The sequence below is a fragment of the Halichoerus grypus genome, chromosome 4, assembly GCF_964656455.1.
Source record: "Halichoerus grypus chromosome 4, mHalGry1.hap1.1, whole genome shotgun sequence".
Classification (NCBI taxonomy): domain Eukaryota; kingdom Metazoa; phylum Chordata; class Mammalia; order Carnivora; family Phocidae; genus Halichoerus; species Halichoerus grypus.
This window is the reverse complement of record NC_135715.1, coordinates 67,316,972-67,338,304: the sequence shown is the minus strand read 5'-3', so window position 1 is coordinate 67,338,304 and position 21,333 is coordinate 67,316,972. Positions and strand designations below refer to the sequence as shown.

Below are 21,333 nucleotides of genomic sequence, written 5' to 3'. Positions count from 1 at the left end.
TATTTAATGGCACCAAATAGTTACTTGTCTTGGCCTCATTTTCTTCATTCATTCATAGTTTGCTCCTAGACTATAAATCACTTTGAAGCGTATTAGATATCTTTTGTATCTTCTATGGAATCTTGCACATAGTAGGTCTATGATAAACAATCGAATAGATCATGAATGACTCTCATGGGCACTTAAGGGGGATTAAAGAAGCTGTAAAATACTCTCACAGACTCCTAAGAATGGCCTGTCATTGACCTAACTTCTCTCTTATGTTGTAGCATTGAAATTTTGCATATACTTTCCACTTTGCTCATGATGTGCTGATGTCTACTCTTTCTATAGTTCAAGCTTCAGAACCCAGTCTGAACATCATTTCTTGAGAAAATCCTGCTCTGAATGGTTAGGTCCATCTGCTAATCATGTCCACAAAACCCTCTACTTCTTCAAAACACGCATCTCACCTGTAATGATCAGTTTAACTTATATCTTTCTCAGAAGATGATAAGGTCCATGAATCGGGACCAGGTAGGTTTATTCCCACATGCATTCCTTCATATAGCTCATCTCCTGGTACTTATTTGTCATGTATTTAGTAATAATTATAATTACCTATGCCACCATGTAATAAAAATAATATTGCCACTTTTTCTTCTTTAGCTTTGGTCTGCATTTTTTCACAAATATTTTTTTTCTATGCAAGTTGGTTTGTCAGGGAGTAAAACAGCTGACATGTATATTATGCTTTTATTAAAGGCAAAGCAGCTTAGGTATTTAATGGACTCAATGAAAAATATTGCATTCAGAAATGACCACTTTGAGTTCTCAGTCTTTCTTTTGGATTATTTGTAACCCTGCAGAATTAACATGAATTTCTATAGCTGCAAAGACACAAGGCCTTAGTTTTCTGATAAACCAATAGACAATTAAATTTTTTTCCAGAAAACTTTTGTAGGAAGAAGACATTAAGAATGAGCTAAAGTTACCAATTTTATTGGCATAGTGATGAGGCCAATTCAAAAGAAGCAAATTAAATTTCATTCCCTTCAAATACATTGGTACTATTTCCAATACCGTATGCTGCGGAGCACCAATCCCTTGAGATGATCCATGAAAAAGAGCTTAACGAGCAAATTAGTTTCAGAAACACCACTATTTATAACCCCTTTTGAAGAGTATAATATGTATTAGCATATTAAATGATCTGTGGTGTCCTAATGTTAAGAAATCAACTTATTTTAAACCAGCAATTCCTAAACTTGTTTAAGCAAGGAATTCTTAAACTTTTTTTTCTAAACAAGTCATACCTGTTAACATTCTGAGAAAATCAAGCTCTTTGAAACACTCTTTAAGAGATTCTGTACTCAGGTAATGATTATGGACATACAAATTTTAAATTACAGAACAAATGTATAACAATTATTACCACCCCTGAAAGGTAATGCTGAGTTGGTTATGCCTCCTAACCATTGTGGAGGATCAATACCTTACCTGTATAAAACCAGCCTCCAGTGTGTCAGGTACTTAATCTTTTCGAATGTGGCCAAGGACATCTGCACTGCATGGTAATTTAACTAAGTAACCATAGACTAAGTTCACAGAATGAAGGACAGCCATAATTTGTCCAAAGCTTAGATTGCCTTGTCTTTTAGTCACAATTAAAAGTTTTTCTAAGTGCCTTCCATGCATAAGGCGCTTACTAATTGGTAGAAGGATTAATATCCAACACTCTCAAAAAATGTTCACAGATTCATGGAATTATTGTGAGGACTAAACCAACAAAATTAAGAGTAGACACTTTATAAATTATAAAGTGCTCATCTTAGCATTCTTCCACTATATTAGGTGCAACCTTCTCAACAAGGAAGATTGTCATCAATATCCTTGAAATTGCCTCTCACGTCTTAGAAGTTCTGCTTATTAGAGAAAAGAGATAGAGAACAAGGCTCTGAAATTTTATCTTGACAAATTGGGCTGCATGGCAGCTTGTTCATAGGACCTGAAATTTCATCTGAATACTAATGTTGGCATTGTGTTGACTTTACCAAGTCAAGCTCAAACACTCAGGTTTGCGGTTCACCCATCATACAAATTTTCTTCATTACTGCCATGTCTTCATATTCTAAAAGTCTGCCTTGCAAGAAATTACATGCATCTGAACACCATCAACAAATGAGATCTGACAAGTAAACATTTTGCAGCAATGGGATTTGAAATCTTGACTTTGACTGCCTTCAACTCCTGATGATATCGTATCACAGATTCTTCATGTGATGTATTAAAAGTGTCCTTCCTTTTTGAAAAGCCATGGGGAATCAGTAAGGAGGGAGAATTTTTTTTTTTAATTTTTTTATTGTTATGTTAATCCCCATACATTACATCATTAGTTTTAGATATAGTGTTCCATGATTCATTGTTTGTGCATAACACCCAGTGCTCCATGCAGAACGTGCCCTCCTCAATACCCATCACCAGGCTAACCCATCCTCCCAACCCCCTCCCCTCTAGAACCCTCAGTTTGTTTTTCAGAGTCCATCGTCTCTCATGGTTCTTCAAGGAGGGAGAATTTTTAACAAGCTGCCACACCTCAAAGCTGAAGTAATTAGTTCATAAAACTTGACATGCCACTCTTCTGAAGGTGAACCTTGGAAACTAGAGAAATAATCTGATCTAAGAAAATCTTTCACCTGCCATTTTCCTACAGAGACTGGGTGGCTCTCCACCCTTGGTAGTAACTCACAAAGAGTAATCCAGATAAGCATTCTCACCAACTGGAACTCAGGAGGATTCCAGCATCCTCTCTGATGTGCATGGGACAAAGTCCCCTCACAACACATGAGTCCCCATTTCTAGGGAATTGCAACAAAATCAAAGTGCACCATTTATTACAGACTCAAGCTCTCATAATACAGCTTCCATTACACAGTAGAAATAGAGGCCCAAGATGTCCTCAAGTAGCACAACACAATAAAAAGATTCAAATGTCTAAGTCCAAATTTTATCTGTTACTAGCTAGACTTGAATGGTGGTGGTGGTTGCCGGTAGTAATCCTTGGAGATTAATGTGTCTGTGCCTTAGTTTCCTTCCCTGTAAAATAGGAAAAAATGCTCTGTTCAACCTACTTCACAAAGAAATAACAACTGTATAAAATACATGTGAGCTTATTTTGTGAGTGTAAATGGGTGTCTTAGTTTGAATCCCCCTAGAACCAAGTCTTGAGAAAAGAATTTGGGGTATAATAGTTTTTTTTTGAAAATAGTCCCAGGAAATATCAATAAGGAAAAGGGAAAAGAGGCAGTAATGGGCATGATTTGCAATAATCGTGCACAACTGACTTAGGAAGCAGTGTAGGACACACACCTCAGAGTTATATCACCTAAGGGGTGATGCTACTGTGTGCATACACACAAACTCCACTCAGCCATTAAGGAAGGCTGTTCTGGGAGAGAGGTGTTAACTCTTGACCCTTCAGCTGTCACATGCATGTGTTGAGTGGTCTTAGAGGAAGCTAGGGAAAGCCCTTAGGCAAAGAGATGTTGGTCGTGACAGCTGGAAGTAGACTGATGTGCAACTTAAATGGAGAGGCCAGGGGAATATGAACTGAGTATTGACAGATACACACATATACATACACACATGCACACACACACACACACATACATGTATATGTATATATGTATACCAAGAACTTCTCTTTGTGATCTTCTCAGTCCTTTTTCCTTCTATTCTTTAGAATTTGGACCACTATCATGAATTTGATGAAAACATTTTACCTTTGAATTTTTATAAAAGTATTATCCAAAAAGTATCCATAACCAACTTATAGTACTATTCTACCTGTTTTACAATTTAATATAATGGTATAAATGGTATACATCCTTCTACAACTTGTAATTTTTATTTCACATTGCTTTTATAGTCTATTCATGTTGAAACATTTATTTTCAATTGTTTTATAGCAAGAGTCACCAAATATTTTTTTTTGTAAAGAGCCATGTAATAAATATTTTAGGTGTTAGAAGTCATATAGTCTACCATACAAACATTTTGAGTTTTAATATAATTAACTTTATCAATTTGTTCTATGAATTATGTTTTGAGGTTTATTTATTTTTTAAATAACCCTCAAAATGATGTGAAAAATTTTCAAATCTTTCTTTACTTATAGGACAGTCCCTTATAACTTCCCATGTTTATGCACAGAGTCCAAATGTAACCCCTGATTTAGCTCTGATTTAGCTTTACTTCCAGCTCTGTGAGGGCATTGGAATCCAACTGCCTAAAATGTATATCCAGCCCTCAAAGTTGAGACAGACATTTAACTTCAACTCTAGCTCTCCTAGATTTGAGTACCTTTTTCATCTTTAGCACTTGAGGATCTCCCTTTCTTGCTACTAAGTTTAACTTTGTACTTTTTTGTTATATTTCCCCCGGTGTTTTCATCTTTTGTGGATGGGAAGGGAGGCTTTCCATTTCTGCTTGGGTCTTCCAGATGTTCGCAGGAAATTGTCCATTCACATTGCTTCTCCAAATGGACACCAGACTGTACCTACCAGATTCATGATAAAATTGAATATAGCTGGCAGCATTAATTCCACCTAGTGCCACGGTTTTTGCTCAGTGAGTCTAAATCATGAACTCCTTGAAGGCAGAGACAATATTTTATATATCATTTTATCTCTAGCATCCATGATACTGCTCTATAGTATTAGGTACTTGATAAATGTATATTAAAAGAATATGAAATAGAAATTGTTGAAGAGGCTTTATGGGACCTACATACAGAACGGTACAAGAAAGTTAATGATTATTTCTATACCGGATACTAGGAATCAATTCACTTGGCATTATTCATTTAGCATCTATTGTGAGTTCACCTCAACCTTGAAGGATGATATAGAAAATAGCCTAGGTTATTTCCTTTTGACCTGAGAGGGCCATAAGCTCCTTGCTGTCTTGTAAAAGAGCAAGGGTAACACACAAGGAACCTTGCAGAATGTGTGTATGTGTGCATATGTCTGTCACAGACTATAGTAATGGTTCAGCTGCAAGTGATATGAAAGTTTAGAAAACTGAAAAACTCTTATGGGATTTGGAATCAAGAGAGACATCTTAAAGGAGGAGAGATTTGGTCAGATTCTTCCAGAATTGACAGCATTTCAGTAGTCCACCAGAGAGAGCATTCCCGGGAGAGGGAGCGGTACATGAATTAAGGTCAGCAGATAAAAACAGCACAGCGTGTCCACAGGGATGATGTTCGGTCTGCCTTTGTTAAAGTCACTTGGTATTGCCTGGTCTTCTCCACTTTTCTAACTAAAGCTGGGGAGATGGGGAGATGGGTAGCCTTGCATATCCAGAAGCAGTGAAGTCTGTAAAGGCATTTAGATGGCTCATTGGGAGATAGTAAAAGGAGAGGTGAAAGCTGTGCATCATCTAGGGCATACCACCCAGTGGCCTTAAAGATTTTTTTAAAGATTTTATTTATTTATTTGAGAGAATGAGTGAGAGAGAGAGAGAAGGAGCAGGGGGAGGGGCAGAGGGAGAAGGAGAAGCAGACCCCCACTGAGCAGGCAGCCTGATGTGGAGCTTGATTCTGGGACTCCAGGATCAAGGCAGACACCTAACTGACTGAGCCACCCAGATGCCCCCACCCAGTGGCTTTACAAGTCATTTGCCGACTTTCTTGTTTTCAGGCTATGTCTCGGTGGAAGACTCAGAAATGCACCTCTGGGTGTCTGTGCAGCATAATAATCCCAGGATTTGAGATCTGTATTTAGTTCTGCCCCACATACTGTGTGATCTGAGGCCAGAGTTATGGGATTACAAATAGCAGTGGGTTCCATATGCCCTGATGAGTAAGAGGGCAGAGGCTGAAGGCGTCTGCAGAGAGAAACCGATCTTTGCTGAAGGTCTGGTTAATTTGCACCCCGGCTGCAGAAGTCGCCCTGGCAGCAAAGCTAGCTCCAAACTCTTGACTCGGGAGAAACCATTATGAAAGTGCCTAGAAAATAAGTGAGCACACGATATGCTTGTTTCCTTTTTTATTTTTATCCTATTTTTATTCCCATTTCCTTTACTTAAAGCAAATAGTTGGATAAGAAAGAACAGTGTTTCCCACTTGCTCTTCCCCAGCCTGATTTAGACTGTGTGTGGACATTGCCTCATTAGTGGCTCACTCCTCATGAGTCACATCTTTGGGTGTTTGGGCCCCATACTACTGCTCCCTTGCTGCCAAAACTAACTTTATTCCCTTCTCTGATCTCTACCCCTTCGCCAGGATGAATTGATAGTCTCTGAACCATTATTTTTGCCTCAAATAAAACATTCTTAGCTGACAGTATTTGCTAAGCTTACAAAATAAGAGAATAATGACCAGCTCAAATAAACTTGAGAATGATTCCCCAAATTTTAAGAATGGAAAAGGTTATGCAGGTTATGCAGTGTTATTTGGTTGAAAACTATACCAAATGCTTGAATTATGAGGATGGATTTTAAAGTGAAAAGGGCACAAGCCAATTAAAAAATGGGCAAAAGATCTGGACACTGTACCAAAGAAAATACATAGATGCCAAATAAGCGTAAGAAAAAATGGTCAAATTCATTTGTTATTGGGGTATTGCAAATTAAAACAACAATGAGATATCACTGCCCACCTATTAGAATGGCTAAGATCCAAAATTCTGGCAATACTAATTGCTGGCAATGATTTGAAGCAACAGGAAGTCTCATTCATTGCTGGTAGGAATGCAAAATGGTACAGCCACTTTGGAACAGTTTGGCAGTTTCTTACAAGCTAAACATTGGCTTACCATATGATCCAGCAGTCATATTCCTAGGTATGTACAACTGATTTGGAAACAAAAACCTGCATATGAATGGTTATAGTGACTATATTCATAATCACTGCAAACTGGAAGTAAGCACGATGTCCTTCAAAGGTGATTGGATAAACAAACCATAATACATCCATACAATGGAAACTATCCTGCAGCACAAAAAAATGAGCTCCCAAGCTCTGAAAAGCCAGGGGCAAATCTTAAATGAATACTGCTCAGTGAAAGAAGCTAGTCTGAGAAAGCTACATGTGTGATTCCAATTACATGACCATCTGGAAAACGCAAAACTGTTGAGATGGTAAACAGATCAGTGGTTGCCAAGAGTTCCATGGGGGAAGGGGAGGAACTGAATACGTGAAGCACAAAGGATTTTTTTTAGGGTGGTGAAACTATCCCATAGGATACTGTGGACCCACAGAACTTTATAGCAAAAAAGTGAAAATGTATGCAAATTTTAAAAAGTCTTTTAGGATATCTAGGAATATCAAGATGGGATATAAAATGTAGCAAAATTGTCTAACTGTATCACACGTGTATGAAACAGGCTCACTGAAGAATATGGAGGAGAAGGAGCTGATCTAAATGACTCTGGAAATGGGCGGAGTCTCTAAGACTAAAGAGGAAAGAACTACACATACGCAATGTATCTAGTTGATGAAGTTGCTGCCTGCAGGTATATAGGTTAACAGTTCTGAGACCCCGATACATGTAAAGGAGATTTGAACAATTAACTAAATGGATGACAGATGGAAGGCAACACATTTCTTACCGTTGTAATGGGAGGTCACAGGTCAGCAAGGGAAGAGGCTGGAATGACCCGTGCGGTAATGGATTAGAGTTGGAGCCATTAGTATGAATGCATGTTTAGCTTAATGTAGCTACAGATGGTTACATATAGACATATTTCTAGATATGTGTGTATACATATAGAATAGAGAAATACATTTTTTTGCTCTGTCTAAAGTGAAGCCTAGAGGCAATGATACCCTTGGAGCAATGAACCCACTTAGCAACCAGATTTTGGTTTCTAATACCATTCTCCAATAAAAAGAACCAGGGCATCTTTTCAGAAGTGGCTGATTATAGGACTAAGGAAGGAAATATACAAGATGAGCTTTGGACTATCTTATAGAGCAAAAAAATAAGGATGTGCCCCAAATAAAATGTCAAACCCATGTCAAAAAACACAGGAACCAACTGAAAGAGCTCCAAGTATCCAATTCTGAAGCAATTCGAGGCACAAAATAAAGTACTATTGGATTATAACACAACATATAAAATAAATACCATGGAGCCATACTGACAAATAAATAATTGAATAAAATAAATGGAAGAGAAGTATATTCTGCTCTTAGGAAAGAGGAACATAACTCCCCAGTTCCTAAGTATGGGCTGCCCAAGTGACTTCTTTCCAATGAGGACAGTGTGGAAAGGGGAGGAAAAAGAGTAACTTTAAGTGGAAAAACCTGTTAAACACTACCTGGGCCACATGGGCAGGGTCAATGTCAACAGTGATAAGTCATGTTGATTGTATGATATGATGAAAATGACGCTTTACCTCTGTGATCTTCCTTCCAAAACCCCATAACCCTAGAGTAATCATGAGAAAACATCAGAAAAATCCCATTGAGTGAAATTCTACAAAATACTCTATCAATACTCCTCAAAACTGTCAAGGTCATCAAAAACAAGAAAAGTGAGAAATTGTTACAATCAAGAGGAGCCTGAGGCAATATGACGACTAAATGTAATGTAGTATTCTGGGTGGAATCTTGGAACAGGAAAAGGGCATGAGAGAAAAACTGACACAATCTGAATAAGTATCGACTTTAATAATAATGTATCAATATTGGTTCATTAATTGTGATGTATGTACCATCCTAATGTAAGATGTTAACAATAGGTAAAATTGGGTATGGGGTTTATGGGAACTCTGTATTAGCTTCTCAATTTGAATGTAAATCTAAAAGCCATTCTACAATAAAAAGTTTATTAAAAAATGAAAAGGGTCTTATAATAATATTTCTACTTTGAAAAATACTGCTCTATATCAAAGTTTATTAGACCTTGTAATATCAAAGTATTTTCCACAAAAGATTATGAACTTCAAGGGGTGTGACAGAAATTCACTATAAATTTTATTTTCTAATATATTTTAATCAGGAATAAAACCAATATGCCTTTTAAAATGTATTATATAGCAAATTTTAACATTGGAACCAACTAGCTTGTTATCTTGTGCTTCCAAGTTAATTAATTTTTGTGCAGTCCTCAGGATAAACCTTCTTTGGCCACATATATATAGCTACTGGGTACTGTGATCATGCAAGGTGAATGGTTTTATAAGAACAACTACCATTTGCCACCACTTGTCCATGTGAATATGGACTTTCTCTAAGCTGAATAAACAAAAGCCATGGCAGACATTAGTTACAGACTCATCTTCAGCTTGCTGGCATAATCCCCATTTTGAATTGTTTTGTATTTATTGAAACAATTGAGTGACCTCTAAAAATACAAGGCAAAAATATACTTTGTAAATTAAATATATTATAAAATAAAATTTTACTAATGAAATATCACTGTTTAATATGTTAGGATTACTGTTTTATATATTGGATTATACTTTTTACTTAATTTTTTTTTTAAAGATTTTATTTATTTATTTATTTGATGGAGAGAGAGACAGCGAGAGAGGGAACACAAGCAGGGGGAGTGGTAGAGGGAGAGGCAGGCTTTCCGCCGAGCAGGGAGCCCGATGCGGGGCTCGATCCCAGGACTCTGGGATCATGACCTGAGCCGAAAGCAGCTGCTTAACGACTGAGCCACCCAGGCGCCCCTTTATTACTTAATTTTAAGAGAGGTTTCTGATTATTTTTTTTAAGCCTTGAAAGCTACTTTAATGCAACAAAACTTAGTCTCTAATATAGTCTAAAATTCATACACTTGGCAATACATTTATGACCCTTCTCAATATGATTATTTTTGTTCAAAATTTTCTGAAGTCCTGAATTAACATTTGCATCCAAAAAAGGAGGTGAAATTTAATAAGCAAGATAGCATAGACTTTCAAACCCATTACTAGTAAACAATAGTTTCTTTTCTGATAGGAGAGGTAAAAGGATGAGAAAAAGCACAATTGTGATGTTTTGGTGGGAGTCTTTTTTCGTACTTAAGTGAATATCAGACAAATCATTCTGTGAGCCTCAGTTAGCACATCTATAAACAGACATGATACTACCTGAGCTGCCTACAAGATGAAGGTCAGGGGCCAAAACAGCCCCTAAAAGCCCTCCAAATTCAAAGAGGAAAAATACTGGAGGCTTATCCCATTTACCAAATGATCAAGTGTAAACAACTGTGTTGGTTTCATAGTATCCTTATTTAACATGTGGTTTCTGTTTTCCCATTTCCTACTTTTTAATCCACTGCTTCTCTTTACCGTGCTTTACTCTTTTCGTCAGTCTGGAATGCTGTTGAGTCTCCCGGTCTTCTGATTCAAAATTTTGTTTGAAAGTCAGATATAATTTTAGATCTATGCAACATGAGAGAATTACTCTTTGCTCCTCTGCCTCCATGATATAACTCTTCCTTAGGTTTCTATCACATCTGTGGTTGCTCCTTTGCTGTCTCTCCTCTGAGGCTCCTCTTTCTCTGGCTCAAGCCTTAACAATAGAAACTCCTGCCCCCCCAACCCCGATTTTCTACTCTTCTACTTTTCACACGCTTCTGGGTGACATAAACAACATCCATGGCATCAACTACTGCATAGTATGTTGATGACTCCAGAAACCTGTATTTTTAAGCAGGATTTCTCTAGCGAACTCCAAGTCTTATATTCAAGCGTCTACTGAAGTCTTTCACTTAGCTGTCTTACAGGTATTCCAAATTCCTCACGTCTAAAACTGAACACGTCCTCCTCACCCCCTGTTCCCAACCTATGATTGTATTTCCCACCTTAGCAAATGGAACCATCCTCAACCCACTTTCCCAAACCAGAAACCTAGGAGTATTTTAGAATTGATTAGCTCAATTAATTAGTTCCATTAGCTCACTAGAGCCAGGGAATAAGCTCTTATACCATTCTCACCTGGATCTTTCAACTAGTCTTTCTGTTTTCAGTCTGGTCCCCCTTCAATCCATCTTTATAATATACCAAGGGGATTTTCTAAAATATAAATCATTCCATGCTTAACATCCTTCATAGAATGTTTTAGAATAAAGCCATACTCCTATCTTAGGACATAAAATAATCTCTTTCCTACATGCTGCTGCATATTCCAAGACTTCATCACCCTTCTGGGTTTTTGAAGCACACTTTCTCTGTCTGAGATCTCTCTCTGTTCTTTCCTTCTTCCTCATCTATTCTTTCCTAACCATCTCCTTCTATCTTTATCCCTTGCTGAGACCACAACACCTTGTGCATACCACTCTCCTATCTTTTACCAAAGTTAAATACAATCACTCATGTGCTTATTTTAACCTTTATTAGACTGTAAGTTCTTTGAGGGCAGAACATGGTTTATTTAATTTTGTATTCCCAACACTTAGTACAGTGCCTGATACATGGTCAGCATTTAAAAACCTTTGCTGACTGAATGATACTAATGGGCACCTTATTCCTTTAAAAACCATGTCGCATGCCATACAACATATCATCTCCACTTCCTACTTCACCAAATCCTGATTTTCTTTCTTCTATAGGGAACCATTAGCAACTAAAGAGTTTTTATTCAGTCAGCAAACCAATAATAATGAAAGGAAAAAGAAATGAATTCATGCTATAACCAATGGAGAGGTTGATATTATGGATGTCATTAATACAATTTCTAAGCCAATCCCCAGAGTTTTAATCAGATTATAGAATAGAGGCAAGAGAAAAGGGCGATTTTGTCTGGTATATGAAAGCTACGCAAGGATAAAGAGCCCACGTTCAGAAGAGGCCAATAAGCGTTAGCTATCCGGGATAAATGAAAGATGGAAAGAGGTCAAAATCTGGGAGAAAAAGATGACTTTTTAAAAAAGTCAGACGTCTTCAATTTTAATGATCTTTATTTATTAAAAAGATCACTTGTGGTCTTTCCAACAGAGTATGTCTGCTTATGAATGACAAGGAGATGTCCTCCAGAGAAGGAGATTATAAGAGGGAATGACTTGAGTAAACAAAGTTTTAAGAGTTGAAGGTGGCACTTAGAATTGGTTAAATTATTTAAGGTATTAGGGTTGAATACAGGTCAGTATTCATAATTTTTAATAATTTATTAACAAGCAAATTATTTAAAGACTATAAAAAGAACACAGTATACTTTAAAAATATGTCTAAGAGCCTTAAAATAAAATGCTTTGCATAGTATTAGAAGTGTCACATTTATTATGATTATTAATGTTATTGTTATTGTTAAACATAAAAGACTATGCGGAACACCACAGTTTTTCAAGTGGAAAAAAGACAATGTTAAGATACAAATCAAATAAGTTATAAACACGTAGAGGAGTAAATGGTACTAAGTTGTAGCTTAATATATATAAAAAATGTATATGTTCACACACACAGATATATTTTGTTTGTTCCTTTAGAGAATGCCTTGTGTCAGACATCTCATTTTCCACCTCTAGCAAAGAGGCAGTCACATCAACAAAAGGGAAAAGATGGTGAATTATGTAGCTTAGAGAAAAGCTCATATTTGCCACATAGGATATTGCTGTCAATGAATTCAGAAAATAAAGGCCTTTTTATTCTTTTAGTTATGTATACTGAAAGATAATTTAAATGGCCATGAAATAGACTGAAATGACAGTCTTGGTTGTTCTTCATTCATTTATTCAATAAATATTATTGAGTATATTCCACGTGCCAGACAAAAACAGACCCCAGAAACCTAAATTCCTGCCCTTTTGGAGCATATATTCTAGTTACAGTGGATAGGGTTCAGAAAATAAGATGAAACAAGTAAAATGCTTAATATGGCCAGTCCAGATCGCAGCAGCCTGTCTCCAATTGGTGCAGTCATCCCAACACCCCTCTGCGAGCCCCTGAAACTCTTGGTCTCAGGGCTGACCCCTAGAGCCTGCTCTGCCTGGAGATGGGCCAGACACTTCTAGGAGCAGTCCTCAACTAACAACTGACAGAAGTTTACTTGTAAAATATCCTAGCAATCTCAGCTTTCAGGTGGGATACCTCTGAAGTCTGTGTTCTACAGAGATTTTCCAAGGAAAAAATAAAGCAGGGAATGGAGATATGGAGTACGGGTAGAGGGTATAACCTGAGATGGGATATCTAGGAAAAGTCTCATGGATAAGTCAATTGTTAGAAAATAAACATTTTTATTGAAATATAACTTTTATAGAGAATCACATGAATCATAAATGTATATAGCTCCATGAATTTTCATGAAATGACAACATCTTCAAATGAAGATCAAGAAATGGGACATTACCAGTATCCTAGATCAAGAAATATTAAATTTCAGCAGCTCCTTCATGCCCACGTCTAGTCACTATCTGTCTTTTTTCTCAAAGATAACCATGATCCTGATTTCTATACCATTAATGAGTTTTTCCTGTATTTGAGAAATATATCTGGAATATACAATCTATACTCTTTTGTATCTAGTTTCTTTTCCTTAACATTATATTTGTCAAGTGTACTTATGTTGTTTCATGTAGCAAGTTTTTTGGGGGGCAGTATTCCAGAATGCTGTTTATTTATTTATTTATTTTTTATCTTGTAGCAAGTTTGTTCATTTTCATTGCTGTATAGTATTTTATTATGACTATGCCACACTTTATTTGCCCATTCTATTGCTAATGGACATTTGGATTGCTTCCAGTAATTGACTACTGTGAATAGCGCTACAATGAGTCTTCCTGTATGCAAAATTCTGTGTATATATCTACGTAGTCCTGTTGGATAAATACCTAGGGTCAGAATTGCCAGGTTATAGACCATGTCTCTGTTCAGTTTTAGCACACCAGTTTCCAAAATAGTGGTACCAGATTATATTCCCACCAGTAGTCCATGAGAATTCTAACTGCTTTCTCATCGGCATTTGGTATTTTTCTTTTCTTTTTTTTTTCTTCATTTAAGTCATATTGATGGTTGCATACAGGTATTTCACTGTGGTTTCAATTTGTTCCTCTGGTGACTGAGGAGGTTGAGCAAGTTTTTAATTATTTATCAGTCAATATATTGGAGATCTTTTGTGAAATGCCTATTTAAGTCTTTTGCCCATTTTCTATTGATTAGTAGGAGTTCTTTATATAATGTGGATTTGAGTGTTTCTTCAGTTTTTGACAGTATCTTTTGATGAACAGAATTCATCCTTATTTTAGTGACTTATATAAAGGCAATTTTGCCTTAATGATGTCTGCTTTTTGTCTGCTTAAGAAATATTCACATAATCCATGGTCATGAAGATATTCTCTTATGTAATATTGCAAAATTTTTATTGTTTTATCTTCTGCAATTAGACTTTACTTCACAAGAGTTGATTTTTGGAAATGGTATGAAGTAAGGATGTTCGTGTATGTGTGTGTGTATGTGTGTATGTCTTTTTTTTTTCTATATGGATATCTAACTGACGCAGCACCATTTATTGGAAAGACTGTTTCTTCCCCTACACCTTTTCAGAGACATCCTTGGAATAAATCAAATGTCTGTATGTGGGATTCTATTTCTGAATACTCTCTTCCTGCTTATTGTTCCATTTGTTTATCCTTGCATGATTACTATGCTCTGTTAATAACCATAGCTTTATAGTAACCCTTGATATCTGGTAATGGAAGTGCTCTAACATTGATCTTCTTCATGGTTATCTTGGCATTTCTTTATGTTTACATATAAATTTTAGGATAATCTTATAATTTCTACACTAAATCACTACTGGGGTTATTAATATTACAGTAAATCTATAGGTTACTCTGGGGGCATATCTACAATATTGACTCTTTCAATCCATGAGAATAGTAAAAACATCATTTAGGTATTATTTAATGTATCTCAATAATGTTTTGTAATTTTCTGTGTGGAGATATTGCAGTCATTAAATTTATTCTTGTATTAATTTTTCCTATTTTCTTATTTTAAGATTCAAATTTATTTCTGATGACTTATAGGAATACAAATAATTGTGTGTATTGATGTGTATACAGTGACCTTGGTAAATTCACTTTTTAAATCTAATGGTTTATCTGTAGATTTTGGGGAGATTTTCTACATGCATAAAGACGTGATTTGTTATGACAGTTTTATTTCTTCCCTTTCAGTCTTTATAAGTTGTATATCTTTCCTTGTCTTTTTGCCTTTATTAGGACTTCTAGTAAATTACTGAATTAAAGTCGTTTAGCAGACATCTTTGTCATAAACCGAGACATAAATTTCTGTTGTTTAAGCCACCCAGTTTGTGGTACCCCATTACAGCAGCCCTAGCAAACTGATAAAGTTACTCTGCCAAGTTTTAGGCTTCTATCATGGCTTATGTTTGCTTGCATTTTTCTTTTGCCTGCCTGTAGAGTTACTTTGGAGAAATTCAACACCGTTTCACTTAAGTCAAGTGACAAGAGAACAAAGCACTGTACAGACATAAACCAGGATAGCTAGGAGGCTCAGAAGGAAACGAGAGGAGAGCGAGTGAATAAGACAACATGATCTTTATGACCCTATATGCTCTAAAATTTAGTGCACTTCCCGGTTTTATTGATGTTCTGAACTACCTGGGCACTAGGTTCCCAAAATGTTTCCCATCTTAATTGTAGTTTCCCCCAAAGCAACTCTAAGACAAGGTCTTCGATGTAGGTAATTTATTTGGGAAGTGTTCAAAGGAAGCACAGGAAAGGGAATGGAAAAATTGAGAAGGGAAAGATAAGTTGAGAAAGGAGAAAAGCCACTAAAATTGAACCACTTAGTCATGTACTACCATGGGCAACTGCAGCTGGATTCCATCGGGGAACTCTGAGGAACTGGGTAGAACACACCTCAGAATTGTCCACTTGAGGGACTGGGAAACTGGGGTATTTATTTACCCATTCCTGTGACTCTCATTGTTTGAAAGTTGCCCCCAGGGGGAATTAAATGTATAGCACTCCTTGGCTGGGCAAATTCTTGTAGAGCTGGGAAAAGCCATTGGCAGAGAAACAGAAAGATATAAGTACTTGAGCTGGACAGTTGTCAGCATATGATATACTGTCCAGCCCAGCACCAGTGAACTCAGAAATAGAGGTCAATAGGATGTGGAGTGGAGCATTAGATAAATAGCATCTTCTACTCTACTTCAGGAAAACTGGATTAATGGTAAAATTATGGTGGTAATATGAAAAGAGATGTAAGGTATCTGAGATCTTCAGAGGTAGCTTGGTATACATGGCTTCAAAGATTCTTGCAGGGCGCCTGGGTGGCTCAGTCGTTAAGCGTCTGCCTTCGGCTCAGGTCATGATCCCAGGGTCCTGGGATCGAGCCCCGCATTGGGCTCTCTGCTCGGCGGGAAGCCTGCTTCTCCCTCTCCACTCCCCTTGCTTGTGTTCCCTCTCTCGCTGTGTCTCTCTCTCAAATGGATAAATAAAATCTTAAAAAAAAGAGAGAGATTCTTGCTCACAGTTGAAAATAAAACAAGAACAAAACAAAATAAAACAAACATGTGTTTGGGGGTAAAATCTAGTCTACATATAGTAAGCCAATATAGATATAACTAGTGTCACTGAAAGTAAAAGATGAAAGAAACTATACTTCTGGGTCATTATGGAACTCATAAAATAAGTCCTTATTTCCAAGTGGTTAGAGTGTTTGGGAAGTCACTCATTTGATAATGCTCTTTTTCAACAATGAGTGAGTAGTGATGAAGACTTAGGCTAGACTTTTTGAAAAATAAAGTTGAATAAAACTACGTGTACTGAAGAAACTCACAATCTGTGGGCTAGCATGGGGTTACGTACAGGAACAGTCATACTCCCTAGGATGCTAGGATGTGGCAAGCATTATAACTGGGTATGTACAAAAGACTCAGGCAGAAGAGAAGTGTTCTTTATCCTGGCTCTTGAGTACTAGAGACAATGGATCAAGGAGTTTTCCCCAGTCCCTGAAGTTTGGCCCTAAATGATGATTAGAGATTTCCAAGATGTACAAGGTTGGGGTGGAGTGGGCTATTCCAGGAACAGTAACCAGAATAAGCAAATGAAAACAAATTTAAAAGTACATGGTAGGGGCACCTGGGTGGCTCAGTCGTTAAGTGTCTGCCTTCAGCTTAGGTCATGATCCCAGGGTCCTGGGATCGAGCCCCGCATCAGGCTCCCTGCTCTGCAGGAAACCTGCTTCTCCCTCTTCTACTCCCCCTGCTTGTGTTCCCTCTCTCACTGTGTCTCTCTCTGTCAAATAAATAAATAAAATCTTAAAAAAAAAAAAAAGTACATGGTAGTCCAAGGTGGCTATAATTTAGGAATTTTGAGTTTATCCCTGGACCTTGGGGAACTCAGGTTTTTTTAAAATGAGAGGGATATTTTAGATTTGTTATTGGAAAAGCTACTCTGGCAGCAGTGGGACTTGAATTTGAATGAGGAGATGCAAATGGGGAGACTATTCCTGTGACTAGGGCACAAATGCAGGTGTGATAAGATCCTGGGCTATAGCAGTGATCGGTATCACTGAGATTGAGGAAGAAAGGTTGCAATTGATGAAACTGTGACTGTAAGAGCTTAGAACAGAAACCGAGAGATATTGAGGATTGCTCCCAGATTTCTGTTTAAGTATGTGGGAGAGCCAATTGCTGAAATAGAATAGAAGGCTTGCTAAGTTGTGGGTGGTGGTGATGAGTTCAGGTTTGGGCATATTAAGTTGGGTGTATAGAAATACAACCCATCACTGAATGTGAAAGCCTTTCACCTCTTATCTATGGAAGAAAAAAAAAAAAAGGTTGTGATGAACTTGAAGACAATTATCAATAGCTTTAGTGCTTTAGAGGGAAGTCCTATGAACACATAAAATATCTACTAGGTTTAACCCTATGAAATTGCTAATATTTGGCCATTTTTGATCTACATAAAATGGGAATTTCATATGGCCCATCAAATAGTTTCCCAGAATTTGGGAAAGATCTTTACAAAGGATCTTCTTTACATTTCTTTAAGGAAATGAAGATTATTGTTAAGTGTTGAAAATAATCTTTCAAGGGAAATAAAACAGGTGACAAAAATTTTATCAGGCCAGAACATCTACCTTTTATTACTCAACTTTCACTACCTACTCTCTTGGGAAGGTCAGTGTTTTCCAGGGGAACTAGTACAGAGCTCTGACCTGGGAAGTGAGTGGTATAGTGGTGGGGAGACTTTTTATGATTCAAGTTCCAAGAACTGTGCTGGACAAGCTGGGTTGTTTCCTCCTCATTCCTCCACAGTCTCCACAGTAGTGTTCCACAGCTGTTATCACATAGAGCAGCATATCTTAGAACTTTAAAGAAAGATCTAAGGACTCTTGAAAATATCATTTACCTCTCATGTAAGTTAAACTGAAGAATTCTTCTTTGTTAGCCAAAGGGAGGGGTAAAACATTTTGGGCTTTTCAAAGAGAAAGAAACAAAAATACATGAAGAAATGTTATTTTCCTTGGGGACTGATGCCAGGAACATTTTGTTTTGAGAAGTTCAATTCTGCCATCATTATATTACAGTCAAAATAGAGTTTTTGACTGAATTATACATTTCTCTCCTAAGCTGCTCCTGCTCTCTGGAACTGAGATACTTCCAGTTCAAAATTATTTCTGCTTTTCAGATTTATACTGACATTAGTATAAACCAAATGAAGAAAAATGAAAATATATTCATGCAGCTGTTTCTGCATATCACCTTTAATCTTCCATATACTTTAAAATATGTGCTTCTCAGAGAGGAAGAGAGGGAAAGATCTATTTTTGCTTTATGTGAGTATAAAAGTAATTTGTTGCCATGGCAATATATTTTTTCCATCCAGTATTTTCCAAACACAGCCTTTGCTTCAAATTTTGGGTAAACAGTCACTCTCTCTGTCCTCCATTTACGGTGCTATGCTCCACTGACCACTTCAGGTCAAGCACAAGATAGTTTACAAGATCAAGTACCACATTTGACGAAGATTTTTATTTTTTGGTGCTTTTATCAATGTAAGTCTCTTGACAGTCAGGGAGAGGGCATTTAAAATTCTTAAGACTCTTGATTCGGCAAATGCTAAAGTATAGTGTTCTAATTTTCTCCCTCTCTTTCTCTTCCTTTTCTCCTTCCTTCCTTCCTTCCTTCCTTCCTTCCTTCCTTCCTTCCTTCCTTTCTTTCTCTCTCTCTCTTTCTTTCTCTCTCTCTCTCTTTCTTTCTTTCTTTCTTTCTTTCTTTCTTTCACAAAAGAACCACTGCTTATTTTAACCCTATGCAATTTAACCCAGTCAGTATTCACCTAGCCTGCATTCATCAGCCTGCCATCTATAGTGGATGCTTTTCTCTTAATTCTGTTTGTAAAATTGTAGGAACCAGCGTTTTTGGCTGTTTTGTAAACAAACAAAAATCAGAGGCCTAATTATTTTTTACTTAAAGAAGGTATAGTAGAAGAAGTCAAGTAAATAGAACCTGGAAAGTCAATCCATAGGCTCAAAGAAATTAAATAAGTCAACAATTAAGGAAAATTGCCTTAAAGACAAGCTAGATTAGGGAAGATAGAGAAAGAGCAGTGCAATCAGAGAACTATTTTAGTTCTGAGGATATCTTGTGTGTGTGGTGGTGGTGGTGGGAGGTAAGAAAGGGGGAGTTGAGGTGGGAAATAGAAGGGAACCATGCCAGGAGGAAAGACAGCAACAAACACAGGACATTGTGCAATAGGTGAGCAATTTTAGTTCTAATATTTGTTAAAACAACAAACCAGTATTATTGGTCAGCGTGTTAAATATATATAGACTATAAACTTATAAGTTTGTCTATATAGTCTGCTCTTGGGTGGGATAAAAGGCATGAATACACAAGAATAGATCATTCATATGTAAGTTAATTGTTGAACACCTACCTGGGAAAGGCATTATGTTAACCTTGAGGAAGATAAGCAGAAGTAGGATAATATATAGACCAAATAAGCTAAATGAGGCAATAATATGTAAATGCATAAAAAGGTAGCTAATTATACACAAGCCATATGAGCTGTACAGATAGATTAGGTTTATTGCAATTTGGAGGCAGTGGAGATTCCTTTCACTGTGGAGAATCACAGACCAAGATTAGAACTAGCTTTTGAAGAACAAGCTAAATTTAGAGAGTTGCAAAGAAGAAAGTGAAAGGAACCCCTCTTTTCCTCTGGATATCGATCAATGGAGGAAACACATAAAGGAAATTGCTGAATGGACTAGAAAGTTGGAATGGATACCATGTCTTAGAGTCAAGTTTAAAATAAGCTTCTTACCCTCTGCTCTGACTCTCAATACTAATACCCAGAGATTTTACTGGGTTTGTACAGACTCAAAACCCCAGGACCCAAACAGCTGGATGAATGAGGACCTCGAGATTGCCTTAAACATCCATTTGGAGGCAGAAAATAAAGTGGAATAGTTACCTCAAGAGAAGAGGCATCTCATGTTTAACAGAGTGCAGAGAGTGAAAAAGGAAATGTGGAATCAGGTCTGGCTTTCGGGACCATCAGCATGACCACCAAAAAATGGTTCAGTGGATGTCAATTTCTTACAAAATTCACCACTGTTCTTTCCTTTGTGAGCAATGTGGGCATCTGAGAAGCTGTGTCTTACCTTCAGTACCCTTCTAGGTAGAGAGTGGGGATTTTGGCTATTATTCTTAATGGGTAGAAGTAGAAACAAAGAGAAAAAGAGAGCAGATATTCTTTCTTTCCCCTCATGCCTGCCAAAAGCCAAACAACATAAAAATAACCCACTTGGCATTTAAAGCCTATTAAAAATAATTTTTAAAAAATGGATTTAGAGGTAATGAATGGCTTATCCTTGTATGGTTTGCTATTTCTCACAACAAAGCATCCCAAAACTCAATTGCTTAAAACAACAGTCATTTATTACTGCTCATGCCTCTGTAGGTTGGCAGGAGGTTGTTGATTCAAGTTGGGCTTGGCTGGATGCTTCTGCTTCAGGCTGAGGCTGTTGGACAGCTCCACTTCTTACCGAGCAACTGTGGGCTGGGCTGGGATGGCTTTGCTCCATGTGTTTCTCATCCTTCTTGGACCAGGGGTTTACACAAGAAATGGCCTTCTCATTGTGATGAATATGACCCAGGACAGCAAGCAGAAACCCACAGAACTCTTAAGGCCCAGGATTAGATCTGGCTCACACACTGTCACTTTCATTTTAATTTATGGGACAAAGCTGGTCACTCAGCTAAACTTAAAGCCAAGGGGCAAGGAAATATACTCTACTCTTCCTGGAGAAACTTAAAAGTCACATTGCAAAAGGTGTGATGTGAGTAGGGGTGAAGAATTGGGTTAATAATGAAACTACCACCACCACCACCCACCACCACCACCATCATCATGGATCACAATTGTATAAGTACTG

At 37.2% G+C, this 21,333-nt stretch overlaps 1 long non-coding RNA gene across 1 annotated transcript in view; it reads left to right on the top strand.

The window, feature by feature from the left end:
* Positions 1 to 5,722: 5,722 nt before the first annotated feature.
* The window catches only part of LOC144381482 (uncharacterized), a 108,785-nt gene continuing 93,174 nt past the window's right edge, over positions 5,723 to 21,333 (top strand). Inside the window, exon 1 of the long non-coding RNA XR_013446732.1 lies at positions 5,723 to 6,000. This is a non-coding gene — a long non-coding RNA (uncharacterized LOC144381482). The remainder of the gene's footprint in view (positions 6,001 to 21,333) is intronic.